General features: G+C 39.5%; 1 protein-coding gene across 4 annotated transcripts in view; it reads right to left on the bottom strand.

Moving 5' to 3' along the window:
• The window catches only part of MAST2 (microtubule associated serine/threonine kinase 2), a 186,292-nt gene that overhangs the window by 106,164 nt on the left and 66,152 nt on the right, over positions 1–13,976 (bottom strand). The gene's annotated exons all lie outside the window — the stretch shown is intronic.

The raw sequence follows: 13,976 nt of genomic DNA, 5'->3' as shown, positions 1-13,976 counted from the left end.
TTTGGGGGTGATTTGGGGTATTTTTTTAGACATACTCATTAGCTGTGTTACGTATTATCACAAAAAATTCGAGGCCAAACACAACTTCCACTTCCCAGCAGCTTTTTTTTTTTTTTTTTTTTTTTTTTTTTTTTTTTGAGTTTCAGCAGCCCAGGCAAAGGCAGACGGGGGATTTTGCTCTTTTTATTGCAGTCGATAGCCCGGGGGCATCCCCAGGCGTGGGCATTGCTGGACACGGCACATCCCCCGGCACTGCCCAGGCTGGACATGGCGCACCCTCCGGGCATCGTCCAGACTGGACACGGCTCATCCCTCGGCACTGCCCAAACTGGACACGGCACATCCTCCGGCACTGTTCACCCCCGGCACTGCCCAGACTGGACACGGCGCATCCCCCCGGCACTGCCCAGACTGGACACGGCGCATCCCCCCCAGCACTGTCCCTCCCCGACACTGCCCAGGCTGGACACGGGCGCATCCCCCCGGCACTGTCCCTCCCCGACACTGCCCAGGCTGGACACGGCGCATCCCCTGGCACTGTCCCAGCCCCGGCACTGTCGCCCCCCGGCTCTGCCCGCCCCAGCCCCGGCTCCGCAATCCCCGGCCCCGCCCGGCTGCGGGGCTGCGCTCCCGCCGGGCACCGCCAGGTGGCAGCCGCGGCCGCCGCCCCGGCCCCGCCGCCGCCCCCGATTCCGAGGTTTTTTTCCTTAAAACATCGGCACGGGCGGGACCGCGGGCTGCGTTCAGCGCCGGCTACTTCGCTTCGGCTGAGCCCAGCAAGCACCAGCACAGCCAATACCAACTGGATGTCAGGGTGCTGATCTACGGGATGTGTTTCTCATCCTCTCTAAGAAAAAAAATCAGCTTTTTCACTGAATATTGAAGAAAAGTAAATCAATAGAAAAATAAAATCAAATCCGTGACATTGGTAAGGTAATCTCTTTTCCATCTTTAGCTACAGTGTTTGTGCTGACTGACAAGACTAACGATGTTATTGACAGGCAGTGACTGGTCTGATCAGTAATACATGGGATTTGGCCTAAAGTTTTTCAAAAATACCAGAGTTACAGCCACTAATAACTAATAAATAAAGAACTTACTCTTACATGCCATTATTCTTTTCAAGTATGAGTTCCCCACAATTTGAAATTTCATTACAGTTTAACAGTACCGAGCAAATTCCATGTGTGAATTATCACAAGGCTGACAGCTTACAGCATCGAGAAATAAATTCCTGTCGTCAGACAAACTTGTCAAGATCTAATCAAAACACTTCAAGTGCGTAAGATAATAAATCATTAGCATCTATAACAGGTTGTGTGGTTTATATTCTAAAAAAGGTACTTCTTCCACTCTCATTTGTTAGAAAGAATTAGTTTCCAACTGTGAAGCCTTCGTAGCAAGGACAGCTTTTTGCTACTGCAAATTACTTAAAAAACAGGTAAATATAGGTATTATATGTTACTCTGCTTTTGTGGAGAGTGTGTTACTTAGACATGCATATAAATCTCTTTCATCATATGAGCAGCTGTATTTAATTTATGCTTTTTAAAGAAGATGGCACCTCTTGGCAAGAAGGCACTGTTTCTATTCAAATGACGTATTTCTGTTTATTCCAACACAGTAAGCCCCAGAAATTTTTAGAATGCATGTATAAAGCTCTGGAATTTCATAGTACTGGAAAAAGCAAAACAGTGACCTTTAAATCTCTCTAACTACCTTCTAGGTTTTTAACTTCTAGGGTTCATTTTTACAAGCTTTGCTCTAGTCATTAGAGCTGAAAAGTCATTTCAAGAGAACGCTCCCTTGCAGCAGCACAGCTCTGGTAATTGTGACTTGTAATTACCAGACATACATCACAAGAAACATGGTCGAGGAATAGGAATGGACAAATCCTTTCCTCTACAGAATGCCTGCTTTACTCAAAAAATATGACCTTTAATATTTCCTATAACGTAGGTAATTCAGGATTAAATGCATGCAAGTTTAGGAGGAGGACTGCCTGGAGCTTTGTTCCTGAAAGCATCCCTTGGAAATCAAGTTTCCAAATAAGGAAGGAACAAAGTCCTAGCAGATGACATCTCAATGCAATTGAAATATTATCCTATCCATGTAGGAATTGTCTTCATTCTGCACCTCCACCTTGACAAACACAGTGCAGCTGTGCAATCAATAGGCAGTAGTTCACATTTAATACTAGTGTGGTCTTGACAACAAAGAGCACAATCAAAACAATCAATTTTTATACCTATTGTTCCACTATGCCTCATTTCGTGTTAGTCTGAAAATCCCCTTCACAAACCCTAACAGCCACACAGTCCATCACATCCTGGCCTCTGCAGCATTTTCCCTGTCCTCTGGTGAAATGACAATGCACCCTCACAGCTCAAAGCTGGTAACAGCCCCTCTAATCCCCCAAAACAGACCATGAATGGTGGGGCCAAGGCAAAAGCACCGAAGTGGACATTACACAACCACGAGAAGCGTAATCATGAGATTTGCTTTTCCCAAATCACCAGGGAGTTTGTGTGTGAAGAAGTTACATCCCAGAGAGAAAATGCCTGCAGATGGAAAGAAGGAGGGAGCAGACTACAGACAACTGCTGAGCTATTTCCTATTTGAGGATGCCCACTGCCAGGAGAACACGGCAGATCTCCAGGGGATCAAGTGCACAATGAAAATGCCTCCCAGAGATGGGGATACACCCAGAGGGTAAAGACTCAGCTGGGTCTTAAGAGAGCTCAACACTTCAATGTGTGCAACTGAACCAACTGAGAGTTTGTATCTTAGAATGAATGACAGGGTGATTTCAAATGTATGAAGTAGCACTACGAAAACAGTGACTCAATAATTACGAAAAATGTAAAAGAAAAGTCCAACAGCATTTCACAAGCACCCTATAAAGGCTAAAGTCTACTCCGAATCATATATAGTATCATTTATAGTAGTGATTAAATGTTTCGGTTAGTAAATTATGAGGTAGGTGGTATGATTTAACTGGTTTCCACTCACACCACAAAGGAGCTTGGCATTACATGTCCATGTATCCTGAAAAAATAAATCACATTTTAAGAGGTGAGATAACTAATAAAAAGAGTGCTGAGCTGTGACTACTTGGTCTGAAACACTATTTACAGGGTGCAGCTGTAATCCTTTCAGTATGCTAGTTTACCCAGAAAGACATTTTTCATTAAAGACCACCCTTCTGATGAGAACAACACATGAACCTGCAAGATTCCAAACTGCCCCCTCCAACAGCACATCTGCCTCCCTGAGCACTTGTGCTGCCAGTAGCTATATTTATATTACCATTATTACTCCAGCCAGTCTCCATGCCACCTGCTCTCTAGGTCAACAATATAACACTCAAAACAGAGGCTTACATTTATATTTGATTTATATGAAGTGCTAAATAGCGTAAGAACGTTTTAAAATATTGGTGCATATTATTCACAAAGAACTTTCAGAAGTGGAAATAAAGAACTACTTTCACAGATCCTAAAAAATAAGGAGTGTATTAAATCTTGCAGTACCCAAATGACAAGAACAGACTGTTCTGAAAGTTAATTTTTTTGTACCAGTTCCACATTTCAAGGCGTAATTATTAAACATGCAACTTGATCTCTACATGACAAAAGAAGCAGCAGATTTTCAGACAAGCAGTTAAAAAAGAACCTTGGGAAAGAAATTCAGCATCACGGAATTTATAGGAAGCTGATTCAAATATCTGCCTTCAAAAGAGTTCCTTATATTTCCTTTAATCTTAAGTTCATCACCTCAATCATGAGGCTATAAAATCAGTTGGACACCATATCATGCTACAGAAGAGCTTTCACAATAGGACTCGATCCTCATTTTACAGGCAGCAAGGAGGCTAAAAGAGAAAAAACACCAGCCATTTTAAAGATCATTTTTCTGTTTGCAAAATATATTGCTTAGTACATAGATACTGGAAAATTTATTCAGTCATTTTTATATTTTTTTTCTATACAGAAACTGCATCTGAAAACAGGAATGTTTCAGGCAGCAGGAAGAGTGCTGGCTTTTTGCATAGGTGTGTGCACACAACATGGAGCGGAAATAAAGTCTGGAAATCTATTTGTTCATTGACCTACAATCCAACCCACATCGTGCCAGCAGATACGTTATGTTATAAAAGTGTGAAAAAACAGGAACCCATCACTCAAATTTGTCACTTTCTCTCAGTCTTGCAATTTGTCCTTGAATATGTATCTGCGCATATGGCACAGACCCACAGGCAAAGTTGGATGCTGGAGCCTGCACTGATGGCAGCTTAAATGGAGTCCTTGCAAATTAAAATGAGAACCATCACCACACAGGATGTTCCATATTTTTGCCAGAGCAGACAGCATGATTCCTGAGATTGCTTTTGACCTTGGCTCCCTTGCAAGGTAGCTCACTATCATGCCAGTTGGGACAATGGACAAATATTTTTACAGCTATAAGAGCAAATAGATTTCAGTTAATAAGTTAATATTTCACAGATGATGAAATTCTGCTGACAGTCAGTGACCTGGTACCATGCACTCTTGTTTTCATTTTTTTTTTTTTCCTTTGCTGACTATGTTTGCTTTAGGGTATACTACCAACCAGCAGGGGATTAATTAAATCTCCTTCTATACATAACCATTTGCATTACAGAAATGATATAATGAGGGTTGGAATCTCCAGTTCTGATGGAAAATACAACCTGGCCATGCAAGGACAAACTGTAATCCATCCATCAGATTAACAGGAAGGAATTTTTCATGGTGATTAGGACGAAAAAAAAACCCGCCCCATGCTAAGCTTTTTTTTCTCCTATCAGAATCTGTCAGGAAAAATAATTTCCTTCTTTTCACCATATCACTGTAAATGGTTATTAAAACCAGCACTTCTCAATTTCTCTGTCTAGAAATGATTACATCTGAACTTGTTTCCCAAACTCATCAGTGAAGAATTTTAAACAGCAACACTAAAACCGTATCTGTACTGAAGGTCAGATGAACCTATGGAATATGCTGCAGATATTTTCTATAATTTACTGACTTTTTAGAAACTAAATGCAGTATCACACTGTTAGATCATCTGCTTAGCTACAGAGATACTTAAAATACAGAATACGAATACCCAGCCTCTTGCCAATACCATTCAAAATATTCAGAGGACACGGATTTAATTCCCAGACCTTTCTTTGCACTCCACTGAATTTACGTCTGCCATCACATAAATTCTGAAATGCCATGGATAGCTTAGTCCATACTCCCAGTACCAGCCAAACTGGAACCATCCCTTCCTAAGAAATCTCACCCTCATGGTGGCAAAGTTCCACAGCCTCCAGAAAAATGTGTGTGACACCAGAACAGTTAACAGTGTATCTGTTCACCCAGTGCTATCCTAAACATACTGCAAGTTCAAAGCAAAATAATTTATTGTTTCAATTCATTTTCTACCTCAACAGGAGTTGCATGACAATAAAAATGCCATTTGCAACTGTTCTAACATATAAAACCAAATGGGGAAAAAACCCTCAGCTGTTTAACTAACGGGCAGCCCTATTTCTCTAAATATTCAGTATATATCAGTCTTTCGACCCACAGGTCACAAATCAGCAAATGATGCATTTCATGCTTTTACATCTTCCAGCCTTTCTTTTCTCTTCAGCTTAGAAATCCCTTACTAGTCAGCAAAATAAAAAGCCTTTGGATTTATTTCAAATTAGAGCTACTGCAGAAGGAAATAACACTAAAAGCCCTTTAAACTTTAAGCAAAATTCTCAAATACAGCAAATTATTTTCCCTCCCCCACCAGCCCTTCTGAGGGGGCAACAGAAACTTATTCCTTGGTAAGCAAACCTAAGGATCCAGGTCACATCTGTGCATTAACCTGTCAAGAATATATGTGACCAGAATCTTCCCACTAACCTTTCATATCACTTAACCTCAGGGCTTTCCATAAGATTATGGATTTTGGTCACTTGACCTGAAATAATTCCAGAATACATCTCAAAACAGGCAAGAATTCACACTTTCCTCAGTATATTATCTGTGCCCACTCCCATGTATATATATATAATATATATGTATTTTAGTAAGCTGGAGTGTCTACTCCATATTTCGTACATTACATCATGTTTTTCAGCCCAAAATACAACATTACACAGTGCACACGTGGGCCACAGCTCATGGCAACAAACGGGACCGAAACCACATGTCATGGCTTGGACTGGCAAATGACAAAACAATGGATGCAAACCACATTCCCAAGGGATGAAGGGAGAGCTGCCCAGCCCCAGGAAAAGCCACAGCTTTTCCACAGCTGCCACAGCTCAGTGAGCACCCACAGGGCAGGGTGGCACCCACACATCCCTCATCAGCCAGAGCAATGAGTGACTTCCAGTCCTTCAACTCTCATTTCCTCCACAGAATTCATTCCTATCTCTGTTTCCCCGGACCAGGAGCACAGGGACACTATGATTTCATGCCCTCAGTCAAGCAGAAGTCTCTTTCTTCCCATAATAAAGACAATTCCCAGTTTTATATTCGATCCCAAGCTTTTCAGCTGTGGTTAAACAGAGAGTGGATTCTGAAAATTAAGACAACCTCTAAGAACCCTGGTCACAAAAACAGGGGTACAGTAACTCAGCTGTTCAATCCTTAGACATCAGCAAACTAATTTACTATTAACTTGACTCTTTTCCTCAACCAACCATAGAAGCAGCCCTCTTCAAGAACACATGTCAAACTTACTTTAAAATGTTACAGAGAGCATAAGAGATGATGTGTTTAAGGTGCAATTTCACCAGCAGGAAAAAGTGATAATAAATATTACAGTTTGAATTTTGCATCCCGGAGCCCTAGATGTGGCGCAGAAGCATAAAAAAAAACAGCAGAGCAGAAGAAAAACTATGAATTTACTCTCCTAACAGATAATCCATAAATTGCAACACCAGTAGCTCCAGAAGACCATTATGATAACTTATTCCCCAAATTAAACAATAGCAGCACCACAAAATGTGTGTGTGGCAACAAAATAAAAAGCGAGACACATGGCAGTCCTCTGTAAATAAAAGGTTATACTTTAAAACCTGAGAAATAACACCAATAATAAATGCACCAAATCTTCCTTATATTTTTTTCACAAATTAGCCTAAAGGCAAAGGAATACTGAGAGTAATAAAGCACACAGCTTAGACAGCTCATTAATCTTTCTCATTACTTAATTCCAGTTTTACAAGGCCACGAAGCAGATTCCTGATGTGTGAAAGAGCCTGCCCAGCACTGAACAGTCATCCCAAATAATGGGAGCAACTGTTCAAAATTCTCTTTCATTTCGCCAGACGGCGCCAGTTTCAGAAATTTAAGTCAAAAGGTCACATTCTGCAAAATTTCAGAAAATGCAGGAAAGATTCTCATCTCGGAGCCATACGAGACTGCAGCTGTAATGCTATTGTTAGAAACCACTCTTAAAATTACTCTGTCTTGACTTGCACCAAAAATTCCTTCAAGACTGGGCATGCAATGGTCACAAGGAAACAGTCACAGCTGCTAAAAATGCCAAGAGCATTACAAATAAACAAATCCAGTTTTATTCTCTCCCTTGTAGGCTCATACTAATATTAATCTATGATTAAGTCAGCTGACATTTCTACTATACACACATCTACTCCTTAAAAGGTTGCTTCTAGACAAATTAACTGTCATCAAGGCTACCTGACAACCAATTTGATCCATGAAACTCTTTAGATATCCCTTGAAACTGAATAACCAAGCCCAACAAAATTTTGATGAGTTCAGAACCTTTCTGGTTTATTCTACACAAAAATTATATAAAACAATGAGCATCTCATGAAAACTCCAGGCCCAGCTCATCAGCTCACATCCACTCAGTGCACTGTTAATACAGACCGTGAACAAAAATCAAGGCTACCCCCAAAATTATATTGAAATACATTGGTGTTATATTATAGTGAAATAAATTGGACATTCTTCAAAACCATAGTTGAAGCAACAAAAGGCACAGGTCAGCTCTGTGTTAACGTCAGCAGCAGGTCTCTCCCACCCGTCCAAAGTCTGTCAGGCTGGTTTCTCACCAACTCCCCAGTTGTAAAGTGTTTGAAAGCAAAGAGGCAGAAATCAAATTTGGTGGTTGCTTTTGTGAGACACTCCCCATGTCTCCAACCGCTTTGTCAATGTTAGGCCAAGACTTGTGACACATCAATAGAATTTTATCTTTACAATTGTCTGTTTCTCAATTAATTTAGACAAAAAGAAAAATGTATCAAGGCCAGTGTTGCCAGACAGCTGGACAGCTTGGCCAGCCCCAAAATAAGGCCAAGTTTCCTAATAGTAAAGCTCTGGGAAAAAGTTCCAGGGAAGAGAAACCTTTTAGTTCCTCAAAAAGCCTCAACAATAAAGGCTTCCATCCTTCCTTAAAGCTGCATCAAGTCCATTCCACACAGATATTGGAAAACACTCTCAGAAATTGAAAGCATAAGCAATCAATTTTAAAGATATTTAGTAATTAGTCCTAAAAGGAATTCCAAGCAAATAAAGCTCCCTTGCCTTCATCTAGTTTATGACTGATAGCATCTGTAACCTCACGTGGCATCCATTAAGTTCAGTAGTTAATTACATCTGCTCTGACTGGACATTATTTACAGAACAAGCAGATGTAATTTTCCATTGCTTAGCTAAGCTACATGAGGCACTTCAGCCTACCCCTCTCAAATCACTGCTTCTCACAAAAACACTGAAGGAGGGACAGACAGGCTGCTCTGATCATTTTCTGCAAAGGAATAGTTACAGGCCATCATCCACTTAATGAAGAAATCCACATGCTGAGCATCATGTGAAAATGTGGCATAATCAGAGCCAGACAGTATTTACACCTTTGTAAGCAAACAAGAGAATTTTAGCTTCTCTTTCTGCCCTCAAAAATGAATAGTCTCTGATATTGCTTATGCCTGCTGGGCTTCACACTGGAACATAAACCCTTGACAAAAGTGATGAAAGAAAGGACTCTGTTGCTTCATTCCCCGAAAATAAATACTTTTTTACACCAAAAGCAAAAGCCACAGATATTTGACATTTACACATATTATGTGTATAGGAAGAGATATTCACCCCCTGGATATATAAGGTGGTTACACACCTAGGATGACTCATTTCAGTTATAACATAAAGCCTTTATAAAACAACGTTTTTATTACTAGTTCTGAAAAATAATAATTTCAGTGAAAAACCCCAAACATTAAATTGGAACATGCTTTCTTATCACCTTTCACACAATACTTTGAAAGTATTCAAACAAGTTGGTGGTGGTTTTTTTTCCTGCTTAGGCATATTTAAATTCCTCATAAAGACAAAAAATACATTAGAAAAAAGTAATTAAATGGTGCCCTCAATTTCGGTGAGACAGAACTGTAATAATCACCAAGTGAACTCTAATTTTAAAATTACAATCTTATATTAACTTCAAGGGTTCAACAGTGCAACAATGCTCTAAGGTGGAATATAAAATGGGAAACTGAAAAGTGGTGCTAGGCCAAACTCAGCATTAATTTACAGATCAAACCCCACGTGGGGGAAGTTTTCTACTGGTGTAGGTAAGACAAGCTTCGGGCTTAGAAGAGGCAGAACATATCTCTCAAAAGCAACATTTATTGCTTTCATAATGAAAGACAGGTGAACTAGGAACCATAGAAACTGACCAACCTCATCCCTGGGCATATTTTTAAATAACCCCATCCAGCCCTGTCCTTGAGGTATATCATAAATTCTGCAAATGTCAAGAGAACTGAAGTTTTTGGATCACTCAGATTTCTCCTATGAAAAAACATGGGGTACATCTAAGCACCTTTTACAGATTTATTTATGAACAACCTTACATTTAATATAGTTGGATAATTGAGGTTTACTCAGTGCCAAGAGATCTGTTTCAGAGTAAAGGAAAATTCATCTCCAATTAAAGCAGTGGTAAAATACAGGCACTCACTCCCAAAGCACAGATTTGAGAAACTGCAGACTGTGCCTAATGACTTTTAGTTCTGATGGGCGATTAGTGTGCTCTGTAATGGACTGACAGAAACAGCTGATTCTATTACAAGGACATGTTCTGGCTAGGATTCTCTTTCTGTTGCATTTAAATTATAAATATGGACTCTCTTGAAAATACATCAAGACAAAAGATATTAATCAATATCTAAAACTCCTGCCTTCTGCTCTTTACCATACTTCAAATTAGAACAACCACTGACATCATCACCAGGAAAAGCCTTGCAGGTACTCAGGACTGTCTGTACTGTAATTTCTCTTCTGTACATTCCTCTTCATCCTCTACTCCTTTTAGAAGAAACTGCAAGGTTTTTTTTAATTCAGCTGTTGGTTTCAAAGTCAGGTTTTAAGGTATATTCCTGTTTGCATTTATGGGTACAGAAAAAATCAAAGACTTCGCAAGACCTGAAAATTCATCACCAATTGTCACTGAACAGTCTCTTTCTCCAAAGAGGATCTGGGAAGGAGCTTTTCCTCAACTTGACAGGTCTCAAAACTGAAAGTCTAATCAATGGCCTTGTTCACACTTTCAGGTTGAATTCAATGCATGATTAAAGCATTCAGCTCAGAAAAGCTGCCGGGGAGCCAAAAAGTCTTTAATACAATGTTTTTAACTTGATGTCTGTAATGTACTATAGGAGAACTCGAATACCAGAACCAAAGTCCCTGCTCCTCTGATACATATTTCATAAAAGCAACAAAAAAAGCTACTCATACTGGAAAGAAAAAGCAGCATGGAAACTGCAAACTATCTAACAGGCAAAAAGCTTCAGTACATTGAAGCATTTAAGTACAAAAGTAGTGGGAGCACCTAAAAACCAGGTCTATACCTCTGCACAAGCTTTCCCACTGTTGTTTTTGAAGTTTTGTTGTAATGTTCTTTTATCTATCTCACCTCACTAACAATCAGCCCCAACTCAACAGCTTTTCTTACAGCATAAGTTACTATTTTGATGTATGTGCAATAGAGGACTTCCGATACACAGAATGTTTGCCGTGGACAATCAAACAATTCTTACAGTGATAACTTAATGAAAAGAAAAAAAACTTATGAGACTGTGCGTTTACCTTGTTTGAGATGGACCAAACTGCAAAGAAATAGCAAAAAAGGTGGAAGTTTAGTGACCATCTGTGAAGAACTAACCTAAAAAGCTTTCAAAGAATGACTCAAGGTTTCATTTCCTGAGAGCAGCCATCTACCCATGCTCCTTGGTATGATAAATTATCTTCTTCATCGAGAAAATTCTTGGTTTATTTCCCTTGGATGTTTAACTCCTTAATCCCTATTTCAACAATGTTTTCTCTCAGGCAGTGCTACCACAAGCTGTACTGGTGCTCCCAAATTCTCACAGCAGAAGTGCAACTTCAGCAGCCAGAACAAAGGATTAGAAAAAGCATTAAAGGGATCCTGCAAAATCCTTCAGTGCATACACAAAAATTGAATGAATTTCACTAATTCTCCTCCAAACGTCAATTCTGTGATAACTGATAATTTTCATTTCAAAAAAACAGTTTAGAAACTGATAAAATAGTTCCACTGTGGTCTGACTGCAACAGGCTCAAAGCTCTTTTAACATATTTCACTTTTCTGTTTCTCACAGAGTAAAAAGCACAGCAAAGAAAAGGCAAGATTGTGATTCCCATTTAAATCCTATTCTTGGAGCTGAAATGTTCCTCCATATTCACCACTGTATTTTAAGCATTTCAGTTTACTTAGGAGGAAAGAAACTTCAGAGGTTTAAAGATTTATGCAGACTTTGTACTTGTTGAATTCAGAATTTTAACACCAGAAAGCAAACCCACCATCTAGTCAAGGAATTACAGATGACTGGCTATAGGGGGATTTCTCTAACACACATACACCCAAAACAAACCCAGTGCAGCTCCAGGGTAAATCCAGATTTACATATGTGCTAAGTGACAATTTAGACTTAACATCTCAAATGATCTTTTCTCACTTAGATGATTTTTAAAAAAAGGTATGTCACAGGTACCACTTTATTTTCACTGTTTCTAATTCCACACAAGCTTCTTAAACAATGAATATTTCTTTTCTGCCCATCACTTAATTTTATAGAAGTATTTATCTTCAAAACTAATTTAAAAGTCAGATTAGTATTTATTTAAGAAGAATCCTAGGATGGCTTACCGGGACACAAGATCAGAGATTGGGCAACGAAAATATTTAAAAGCAGTTTTTTCAGATGTAGTGAGCCTGGTGCCTTACTAGGTGAGGCCCTGGGAAAGTCTATTGCTGTGTTAACATGGTGTTGGGCAATTTTTCAGATAAAGGTAAAGCAACTCAAGTCATATTCCCTCCCCCCCTCGAAGCTGTAAGAAGCTGCCCAGCATTTATGTCCAGAGTGCTTAAATTGCTGTGTACAGCCTGCTTTAAAAAATAAAATCAATAGACATTATGCCCACTTATTTAAAAATCAATAGACATTATAGATTAATAAAATATTCTTTTCATTTTCCCATTTTCATTTTATTCTAATTGAATATTTATAGCCTCTCTACCCAAGCTTAACATTAAATGTAAATGGACAGAGAGCATTTAAATGTGTACTGGTTCTAGGAAGCAGAATCTGTACTGTTATACGAACTTGAAAGAATTATTTGCAAAATTACCATACTAAAGAGAGCAAAACCTTTTTTTATTCTTAATACTTCAAGTTTTCCCAATTTCAGTGTACTTAAATAGCATTTCACTTTCTGTTCAGACCTAGAAACTATTAATGCAAATTACTTATTTAAGGTTTAAGGACCAAAAAATAGTATTTTCAAAACAATATTGGAACCTCACTACACAAATGTCCATTAATTTCAACGGAAAAGGTGGGAAAATACGTTCATTGTAGTGTCTGAAAAATCCCCATCTATGGCTTCCTTCATGCCTAGAAGGTTTTTGCTTCACAGATTGAGGTGTTCCTATCAAAGCAAATAAGTCTCCAGAGCCTGGGAAAGACAGAGAGCAAAAAAAGGGCCCAAAAAGCTAACAGGCAAATAAACAATGTAATAGTAAGATACAAGAAAGACAAATGAATCTCTCTACAATGCCAGGGAGCTACCATATGCAATATTAGGCATAAAGCAAAGCAGAACTTACAAATGCTTCTACAATAATTCTTGAAGCCTGAAAAATAAAACCAAAGTGTATTTGGCATCAAACTGCCACCCTCTGCAACAGGCATCCCACACACCTGCCCACAGGAGGATAATCTATGGGATAGTGTTGTCAGTATTTACTTATCAGGATTGATGGATTAAGCTGTGGGAGCACGGAAGATGCTCTGCAGATGAAATTTACCAGGATAAAAATATTACAGAAGAAATGCATCACGGAATCTCTTTGGGCAGAAAACCCAGCCTGTAATAGTCAAAAATACAGTTCCATGGCTGTGCTACTAATTCCCAGTTCAAGGCAACGGCAACAATCAGGAAACATTAAATGAGACCAGGGAAGCTGCAAAGTCAGAGCAACTCACAACAGTGGAAGTTTTCAGTCTGGGCCAGTGCTTCACCAGGGTAATGGGAGCCCAGTCTGAACTCCAAAAAGAGGTGCTATTTTGGGCTTATCCTCAGCCTCCTACATTCGTTTTTAGTGTCCACAGCATGATTCTGTCTTGATTGGGGTGCAGTTCTCCTCCTGGGCAGAAGTCTTCTCTCCCAAAGAGTTGATCAGCTCACACCTAATTCCTTCTTTTTACTCCGTTATGTTGTCCACACATGTGGGCTGCTAATCTCTTGTCTACGGATTCTCCCACATACAACTGGCAGGTACTACAGAGAATGTTATCACAGAAATCTTCTATTTCAATGGCCCACTTGGCAACCTCAAGTTACCCTTGAATCATCCCTCCTTGAACCTCCCACTCAGAAACCGACTTAACTGCATTTATTCACAGATTCACCCACTAT

This window comes from Chamaea fasciata, unplaced genomic scaffold, assembly GCF_029207755.1.
Source record: "Chamaea fasciata isolate MVZ Bird 193981 ecotype frontalis unplaced genomic scaffold, bChaFas1.0.hap1 SCAF_10, whole genome shotgun sequence".
NCBI lineage: Eukaryota > Metazoa > Chordata > Aves > Passeriformes > Sylviidae > Chamaea > Chamaea fasciata.
This window is presented reverse-complemented; position numbering and strand designations above follow the sequence as displayed.